The sequence below is a fragment of the Alligator sinensis genome, unplaced genomic scaffold, assembly GCF_000455745.1.
Source record: "Alligator sinensis unplaced genomic scaffold, ASM45574v1 scaffold291_1, whole genome shotgun sequence".
Classification (NCBI taxonomy): Eukaryota; Metazoa; Chordata; order Crocodylia; family Alligatoridae; genus Alligator; species Alligator sinensis.
The window spans coordinates 641,643-651,614 of record NW_005842391.1 but is presented as its reverse complement, the minus strand read 5'-3'; the positions used below and the strand labels follow the sequence as shown (position 1 = coordinate 651,614).

At 41.3% G+C, this 9,972-nt stretch overlaps 1 protein-coding gene across 3 annotated transcripts in view; it reads right to left on the bottom strand.

Annotated features, from left to right (window-relative positions):
- The window catches only part of TLN2 (talin 2), a 383,471-nt gene extending 374,571 nt beyond the window's left edge, over positions 1-8,900 (bottom strand). For 2 of the 3 annotated variants that reach the window (XM_025211171.1, XM_025211172.1), the window contains exon 1: positions 8,783-8,896. The gene's annotated coding sequence lies outside the window, so the exon portion shown is untranslated. Of the gene's footprint in view, positions 1-8,782 lie in introns of all 3 variants that reach the window. The other variant, XR_003095489.1, reaches the window with a different exon arrangement.
- Between the last annotated feature and the right edge of the window lie 1,072 nt (positions 8,901-9,972).

The following is a 9,972-nucleotide window of genomic DNA, read 5'->3' as shown; positions in this document are numbered from 1 at the left end:
CAGAAAATCAGGACTTCCTTGTGCTTGGGGCTCTACAAACATAGCAGGGGCTTTTGCCTTGAAACAGCTGTGTAAGTAGATGAGGCAAGAGGGGAACTGGATCAAATTACTTCACTGAACTGCAGATAGGTAGAAGACCCCCAATAGGTCTCCCAAGTCCTAACTAAGTATTATTTCCTAAGAATCAAGCTATTGTACCCAAATTCTTACGTAGGTAAGCTATATTTTTTTCCTGAAAGACACATCATCCATTTTGAAGCGCACCAGGGTTTAATCCAAACTTTAGAAAGTATTTTTGAGGCATGTGTTGCTACTGAGCATACAAGCAAAAAAGTCTCATCACACAGGGAAATTAAAAATTCCTTCTAGTTAAAGCCATCCCTACCTTCACTCTGTCCACCACAGTGCAAGCTGCAAGTATAAGAGAAGCCCATCATGGAATATACTAGCATCTAGGCAGTGTCCACACAGTGACCTTTCTACTAGCACACTAGGTCATTTGTTCTTGCACTTTCCACAGCACCCAGGCACAGCTGCCTAGAGCAGATTGACAGACACTGTCCATGGCAACCATTGTTTCTACCACCATTGCATCTACTGAAAAGACTCCCTGGGCACCTCCCCACAAGCATGCATGGGGATTTCGGTTTTTGTTTGTTTTTTTTTAAAATACTGGGATTTCCTGGTACCAAATTTTGGATCTGCACTGCAAATATGCAGCACAGAGAAACTTTTCATGTGTGGCACATGCATTCTGGAGCAACTCAAAAAGCCTCTGAGGCACCACAAAGCGCACTTTCCCGCTCAACTGGATGCGCCCCCTGAGTGCAAACAGTAACAGAAAAATTAGTCCAGATGAAGTACTTGTGTCTTCTTCATCCTGTCATTTATTTACAGTAGGAAAGGTCTCAAATTCATTCAGAGTAGACAAGATTGCAATGCTCAGTCATCTGTTAAATATACAAAGATGTCCAAATGAACACAAGTTGAAGTATTCTCTTGGTGGATACCAGCTGTCTGCAAGTCAATTGACTTCTGGTCTGAGCAGTTAAGTCGGTCATCATAAAGAGGGGCCAAAAGAACTTTCATTATTGTACTGGAGAGGCATTATGAAGCACTAAAGCTACTAGAGCAGCACTTACCATATATAATCCCCAAATGCCAGAAGAGAATTGGAAATAATACAACAGATCCAAATGTTCATGCACCATTGGAAACTCTGATGGACACAGAAGTTGTGTTAGACACAGTTAAACACTCCAATACTGAACTGCTCTAATAATGCAGACAGCACTCTGGAGCCAGTTACACTTTTAGGGTTCTAAATATCAGCCTATGAAAGCCTAAACCAAGATTCAACAATGCATGGATTTCAAGTCTCACACTCTTAATTTATACTCTCTAGAGGTGCATTTAGCAGTCTAAGTAATACATTCCAAGCTGACATTTAAAACATTCATCCTAATGTGTAGAAGAGTTTTTGGAATCCAGATATGGGTCACTTCAGTCTTCATATTTAAGCTTCTAATTGGGTTAGAAAATTAGCAGTTTCAGTCAAAGGGCATATTACCATGACCTGCCTCAGACACAAAACAGATTAATCTGAGAGTTATTTGAAGATAAAGAACACTGTATGCAAGTTGAGTAAAGCAGTGCCACATTCTTTTTCCTTTGAGAACTGTGTACTATACTGACGCTGGCATCAAGTGCAGTTCTTGGCACCATAGTATCTGAAAGTGCTGGTATTTTTCAAAATACAAATAAGATTAATACATTTCCTCAAAACCTCAAGAAGTTTTTTGTTAATGACCCCTAAAACTGAAATACAGGGGGAAAAAATAAAAGCAAAATATATTACGAACAGGTTTAGTATCAGATTGTACCAAGAACACTAGGCCATCACACGATAATCAATATACACAGAAGATACACTTTCTGTTCAGTGAAGAGTCTGCATTTCTGTAGTTAAGACAAAATGCAACCACCGCCTCCATGCTAACCACTCAGGTCTGCCAGTCTCACTTAACATTCAGATACAGCTACCCAAATGTGATGTAAGCACTAAATGCCTCTGTGTCAGACAAACCAATCCAAGGGTGTTTATTGCACGCATAGTTACTGCTAACCTAAGTCCCATTATTTTTTTTAAAAGGGGAACAAACCCCAACTTCACAACCTTATTTTCACTTCCTTGCTTCCAAATGATGAGAAAAACTGGTAACCTCCACTGCAAGCAAAAGTGTGATAGAAAATTGGATTTTCAGTTTTGAATAGAGGAAGAAAAATAGAATTTCTAACTTGTCTCAGCTACATTTCATCCTTTGAGCCCAATCACCTTTGCAATTGCAAATCATATTAGACATTTCACTGAAAAGGATTCCACATCTTTTATTTCTTTTATTGGTCTTGCACAAATCAAATTCCTTATTCTAATTAGATCAAGTTTCCTTTTTACTCTAAATGTTGTGAGTCTATACCTGTGGAGTCTCCAAAACCACTTTAACCTGCTTTTTCTCTTTACAGCTGGGCTTACAGACCTCCTAGCTGAGAAAATACATGTACTTTATTGGAGATCTGAGTCAATCGTGTCATTTCAACTCATCTGGTAATTGGCTCCAAATGTAGGAGATGGTCTTGGGCAGTATTACATGATGTCATTGTTGAGCTCAGGAATTCACTCTCCTTTATTAGCTGACTATGAAAGGAACAGATTTTCAAAAAAACATTTGCTGTCCTAAGTCACTTTGTGAAAGTTACAGTGTGCTGGAAATGAAGGTGGGATGAGGTCATTTTGGCTGCATCTTCCATTTTATTTTGCTATCTCATCCCAGCAGCCAAAGTAGCCCAGTAGCCTTTTCAAACCTAGATAGCATGATCTTCAGGGCCAGGAGCAAAGGCAGCTCATTTGAGTCTCACTGGGTGAGGTGTTGGCATAAAATGCAGCGTCAGCATTAAGTGTTGCAGTTTGAACTTCCTCAGGTTTTCATCTCTTTTGAGGGAGTCAGATTTGATCTGATTAATCAAAACAATTGTAAAGCCAAACAGACTGGTAAACTAATGTGCTGAAAAAAAAGAGACTAAAGTGATGATTGCAACTCCGTTTGGAAAAACCAACTCCAAGTGCAGCTCTCCAATTTCAGCATTCACATTCTCTTTCAGTCTCAGAAATCACTTTCCTTCCATGTCCTTCAATTTCAGGTTAATTAAAATGTGTCTGGTAAAACAAAAACAAAACAAACAAAAACCCACACCGCTCCAACAACACCTAAACCTAACTGCCATTCAAGAAGCTCCCAAACTACATGCTTCCCACTTGCCCAGTCTTCTACAGACAGGCTGTGTCCCACTGCTGAAGATGGATGCTTCCTTTCATACCAGCTAGACTCTGCATCCCACTTAATGTAGCGGATGCTAATCAATTAACTATCCCTTGTTATTAAAGGATAACAGGGCAAGTTTGATATCTGGCCATAGCAAAATATTACTGTTACAGCAACTCCAGCTTCTCCATATTTGGCCCAATATTCCAGCCTACATGCATAAACTGTAATTTTGCAATCATAGTCTAGATACTTATTATTCCCCTGCAATCAGCATGCATCTGTCCATAAGTTGGATGCCTGCAAATTCCCCCATCACAGGGCTGTTTTTTGAAATAGGTAGTGCCTAGTTCATTTCCACATGCCTATGGCCCCAATAGCATTTGCCAAAAGTGCAAATTATCCCGGTTGCATAATTCACCTTGCTTTTGTTATACCAGAACTCATTAGCATCTGAATGAGCTCTTACACTCCAGTACTCAGATCTTTAGCTTTTCTTCAGTGTGTTGTTAAGCAGTGCTGCTGATGAAAACTAACTGGGTTAGTATCACTACTATGCTGCTGGCACTCCCCGCACACATTATGAAAGCTGCAACAAAGCTACTTACACCTGGTTGTTTGCTTCAGTGGCTCCTGAGACCTGACAAAAGTTAATCTTTTCTGATCTTGTGGGCGGCATCTTGGGGGGTGTCATCTTTAATTTAAACTTGGCCTCCAAAGCATCCACATTCACATTACTTCCTCTCTAATTTTTCTTTCTTATTTTAATATCCCGCCTCTGTACTGATCTTTGGATTTAGACTGAAGTTTTACTAATTAAAAGGTGAAGAGAGTCTCCATTTTTCAGTTTTAATCTACTTCCATTTGTTCACCAGCTTTCATATGATCTTCTGGTACATAACAGAGACTTCTGCTTTCCACATTCCTGCAGTGCAGTACAGCAGCTTTTACCAACCCAGCTGGCATCAAGCTGACTGTAGTCTCCCAGATGGAATTGCAGATGACAGGTGAATGGTCCATACACCTGCCTTCAGATGAATGTGGGTTGAAATCTTTGGAAGGCTTCACAGATACTGTCCCCAGGGAATAAATACTTAGGCATCAAAACAGAACAGTTCTATTTCCATACCTTCTGCCTTTGAGCATTTTCCTCTTCCTGCCCTTAGCAGTACTTTCCATAGCACAAATTGGGTCACAATGTCTGCACTATCCATTAGTTTGTCATTGCTCTTGGGTTCCTTCAGCTTGACCCTGCATCCTTGTTCTGCACTGCTGGCTGCCTTTTTATCCTTTCCTTACATAGTATGGCTGCCCTCTACTAATTGGACATTTGCATCAGGCTGGAGCAAGTCTCAGCAACTCCTTCCTTGGGACTGACTAGGAAATTTTTTACTCAAAAAATTACACAGGTGTAATACTTCAAGGTTGTAACTTAAATTGCTATTATTAACTCTGCTTCTTGGTTTCATTTAAAAACATGTTAGTAGCTGTGCTTTGATTACACGTACAGTCACAATATTTCGACACCTCTCAGACCTTTCATGCCTCTTTCCCCACTAATTAGACAGTACCACATTTTCCTTTTCCTAAGAGACGGCTCTATATACCGACCCATTTTTGCTATACTGGTAAGCCAAGCTTTCCACTAGGACATAAACCTTGCTTAGTGAATCAAGTTCCTCCATGCCTAGTTGTCAAGTATTTGAAAGTGCTGCTGTTTCATCCTTTTAATCCAACTCTCTTGTTTTTCCCTTCTCTCTAGGCCAGCTGCTACCTACTGTTTCCCATTATCTGTCTTTTGGCACACAACCATAATATGCCTATAGCTAAGCTGGCTGTTTCGCATGTCAGCTACTTGCAGTAGTTCTCACACTGCTGTAAGACAGTCTTGCCATCGATACCTTGATGACTAATTAAAGTTCTCATCCACATGAATTCAAGCTGAAGCCTAATTTTTTACTATCAAAGAGTTCTCACATCTATTTTATGCTCAGCTAGCACTCAAAAATTACATGAAATAAGTAAGTATCAAAATAGGAAAATGCCTTATAATGTAAAATTTTTGAAAGGACAGATTTTTCCCCAACAACCTTGATGCAAGACAGATGCAACAGATATAGCTAGGCTAAAAGTAGGCTCAAAGAGGAGGGGGGGAAAAACAATGTGTGATTTATTACATAAAGGTTATGAACTCCCGAGGCAAAGGGACAAAATTACAGGCAATCAAATGAAACTATCTTAAAAAGAAGTTTGATAAATGTCACTGAGGCCTTTCTAAGTGTGAGTCTATTCTACAGTATAAGTGGGGTTCACCCCGTTATCACAATCCTTTTAACAAACCACTTAGCACCTAATGACATGTTGCATGAAGGTGCACCCAGATCAAGACGGATAAAAAAAATGAAGTTGTTCTGTCATTGGCCAAGAAGTTAAATACCTCCTACACTACCATTATTTTTTTAATTAATTGTTCTTAATATGATTTAAGTGTGAACATTTCCCTGTCTCTTTCCAGATGAGAAGACATCTTTGTATGAGAATAAGTGGCCTCTACTTTACCAAGCTAAAAAATATGACAACGTAAGACACAGTTTTGATTAACTGTGTTCTGACACTTTTTTTTCCTAGTGCTTAAACACAGAAAGAAAATAGACTCAGTGAGAATGCAAGGAATATGGGAAAGTTCTTTCAAGTACCAACCTGAGCTTAGCAGAAACTCAGCTGTTGCTTATTACCACATAAATAGACTAATGCTGAGAAAGTAACACAGCTTTATCTTAATGAGCTGTTAAGGCATGATTTTATATTGCATATTAACTATTGCCTTGCAAATTCAGCCATTCAGCTTTTTAGTGCTATTGGGATATATCAGTAAGGAGGCACCAGAACTCTGGGAACTGCGGGGGTGCATCTCTGGGGACAGAATCCCGACTAAGGAGTTCTTAACTGGAAAACACTGAACCTTATCAGCTGGGCTTTGAAAACTCAGACTAATTTAAACTCAACTGCAAGATAAATGTGTGTGTGCCCACACCCAACCCAGAGAAATGCTTTGCTGACAATGCCATGAAACAAGGCTGGCAGGTTTAACAGTTTTATTTTAAGCACCAAAACCTTCACACTTGAAGTAGGAAGTAGATTTGGGGCCTGCCGCAGCTCTGCCCCCTCTTTTGGTCTGAGTGTACATCCTCAGCTGAAAAGCCTCTTACCTTCACCTGTCCTGGAAGATTATGAACACGCCCCCCCCCAAGAGTAGGAACAAAGTAGGAAACGGGCATGAACACAACGCAAGATTTGTGCTCACATCGATCCAATGACATAGACTAACATGTAGGCAGGGGTTTCAGTCCACTCCCCAGCAAGTTATGCCTTCCTTTCTGCACTGTCCCCCACAGACCATCTTTATTGTCCCCAAAATTCTTGGTTTCTCTCGCATGGATTTTCCCCTCCCCACCCCCACAGGTCCCAGACAAACCTCTGAACTCAGCACTGCAGAGATAAACTTCAAAAGCAACTGACATCTCCACTGTCCTACAAGTACCAGCCAACGAGACTATCTGGAGCTGTTGTCCTCTTTCAAGCTACAAGCAAGTGAACCCTGCTTGAATTAAGACTGTATAATCCAACAACCCACCAAACAGATGGAACATATAATATTCTCAAAGCATTACCAGGAGCTCCCACATCCTTCACAAGAACACTTAACCATTTTGTTTCCTAATTCTTACTATATCAGCATCCAATTGTCTCTAAAAAGAACAAGGAAGGACTAATGACAAAATAAGCCAACCAAACCTCGCACAGGCTCATGGTGACCTTGAAGCAAGCCTCTTATGTTCAGAAGTTGCCTCTCTACCTTTCCTAGTTACCAGCAACACTGAGAGGCAGCTAGCTTTGTTAGTCTGAAGACAGACAGAAGGCATGGCAGAGTTGCATTGTACAGACTAATTCAGAAACACATAAGGTTTTGTAAGCAATACCTTACTTCCTCAGATGCTATGAAAGTACTTGCCCTTTCATATATGCCCTCTGACAAGTCAAGTTCTCTCATAGCATCTAATGAAGCTGTTACTTACAAAATCTTTTGTTTTTCTGAATAGGTCTATAAGTGGTGCCCAACCTTTTGGGCCTCCAGACCAGATGAATGGAAAAGGGGTCAGTCTGCAGGCTGGACCCCACATTGGGTAGGTCCATGAATGTGAGCTCGCATACCTGGATCCTGCTGTGTGGTGGCGCAATCTGGCACGTACAGCCACGTTATTGGGCCCGTGGGGCTTCCCACAGGACCAGAAATTTGGTAGCAGGGGAGCAGTCACAGCATTAATTGCCACTTCCCTGCTGCCACATTTCCAGAGCCCCACAGTTCAGACAACATGGCACCCTGAGCCAGATGTAGCCCACAGGCCAGGGCTTGAGGACCTCTGGTCTATAAAAAGGTACAAATCTCCCCTATCTTTCCCCAGTTATGACCATTTTTGCATATGAAAGAAACAGAGAAGCTTAGACTTAACTGGAATTCCCAAGTCTGATCTGACTACTACTACTTTAGAAACTGCATGAAGTCGTATTATCCTGGCAATATAGACTGGAATGATGTACCAGCAAATGGCACCGTCCACATTCATGAACTCTCTAGTAACATTCCTACTGTGACAACTGCCAAACAGTACAATGCGATTGCAACAGAGGTGAATATCTGCACACATATCTAGCGCTTGAGTAATTCAGTCCTGGCACTGGAAGCTGACCAGCCCTCACATTTGCAAGTAAGAGCTACAGGTATGCATTATGTAGAAAAATCTCTGAAAATTACAGTCCAGTTTTGGATGCCCTGACTTCCCTGTTTCAATGAGTCAGGGCCCCTCCAGAAACAGAACCATACAGGGAAGGAAAAATAAGGAGAAATGTTAAGTCACCATGTTAAGTTTTGCACTGTTCAAGTTGTTATTCCAATTCTACAGCCAGAAAAAAATAACCAGCTTGTATAGACTATAATGAAGATCACTGCAATTGTAGTTGTATTCTAACTGTAGATGAACTTTCAAATGTACATAGAACTCAGCTGTTAGATTAGCTGCCATCTGATTAAAGAAATCCAAATCAAACTGCGTAACAAGCGAGCTCAGAGTTGAACTACTTAATCCTTTGCAGTTCACAGCAACCACTCCTGACTGTAAATTCATCTTTCCCAGTATCTTATTATCCTTGCCAGTTCATCCATCACTGAAAAAAGCTTTCAGGCATTGCACAGTGCTATGGCAAAATTTCAAATCAATTCAAATTAGACTGTACTACATTCCGTTACACGATATCATGCAACAGATGTTATTTTAGCAAGATGCGGGACCATTTCTTCAGCAACGTCCAAACTAAACCACTCTAGTTAGTAACAAAGCGAACAGGTGTGTTATAGCAAGGTTCCATGGCCAATGCAAAGTTTCAGATTTAGAAACATAACTTACAACCTGAGCAAGTATCCTCCAAACCAGTCTTGCAAATTCAGCCTGCACGCCAGAAATCAAGCAAATAATTTTCTCTGGATCTTGGATCCAAAGACTCTACCCATCTGATTTCAGCTGAACAGCTCTGTTGTTGATGCACAAGCCAGGAGAGAATCCAGATAAATTCTTTTGCTCTACAGTAACTAGTGAGTGAAGTGAAAATGCATTACCAAGGTCTTACAGGATGCAGAGGACAGATGTAATAAGGTTTTTCCCAGTTACCTCCACTCTCATAACATGGACTTGAAAAGTTCCATGCTTCTATCAAAAACCAGCTTAACTTTACACTTAACTTTAATCAGATGCAGTTACAAGTTAGATTTAAGAACACATATAAGAATAGTTTGCCATTATCTCAAACAGATTCAACAATTTGGAAATCTTCCACGTGTTTTTATTTGTAGGACAGAACATGACTAATACTGGCAACTTCCATCTGCACTTGCAGGCACTATACCAACAGAGAAATAAGTTACAGCGTATGGGCAAGATGCGATGTTTCACATGGTACCTGCCAACAATCTGAAAAATTTTCCCCTGTTGTTATGAGGAAGTGTTGGGAAGATTTCTTCCATGCATGCTTGGGTTTTCTCTATGGGTTCACGCAAAACTTAGCATGAATACAGTAATGTGTCAGAAGCATGCTTTCAAAATGGAAAGACCCCCCGGTTCTGGCGTGAAAGTGACACCGATCAACCTTGGCTCCAGAAGGCAGCTTGGCTAAGTCTACTTGCACAAGACTTGGAGCAAAGCTTGTGCCATTGTTTAATCCAATGAACACCCCCTTGTTCTCCTAACCCAGACACTGCAGCATTGTTTTAGCCTGCGAGACCAGCTCAAGCAGACCATGAAGACATGAACCTGGTTACTCTGCTGGGCAGAAGTTGTGAAGGGCAAAAAAAGAAAAAAAAGAAAAAGACAAAACAAATTCGTTTTTTAGAAACCCCCCAAAGAATCTGAGTGGGCAGAGCTGGGCTGGGCTGGGCTGGGCAGTGCGGTTTTGCCTTGGGAGCTGCAAGTGCCCCCTGGAGCGACCACCTCAGGGCAGCTTGCTGCGCCCAGCTCCCAGACGGGAACAAGCAGGGAGCACCCAAGGGCGCAGAGCCCCTCCGCCAGCGACGCCCCGTCCCCAGCTGGCCCGCCCCCTCGCC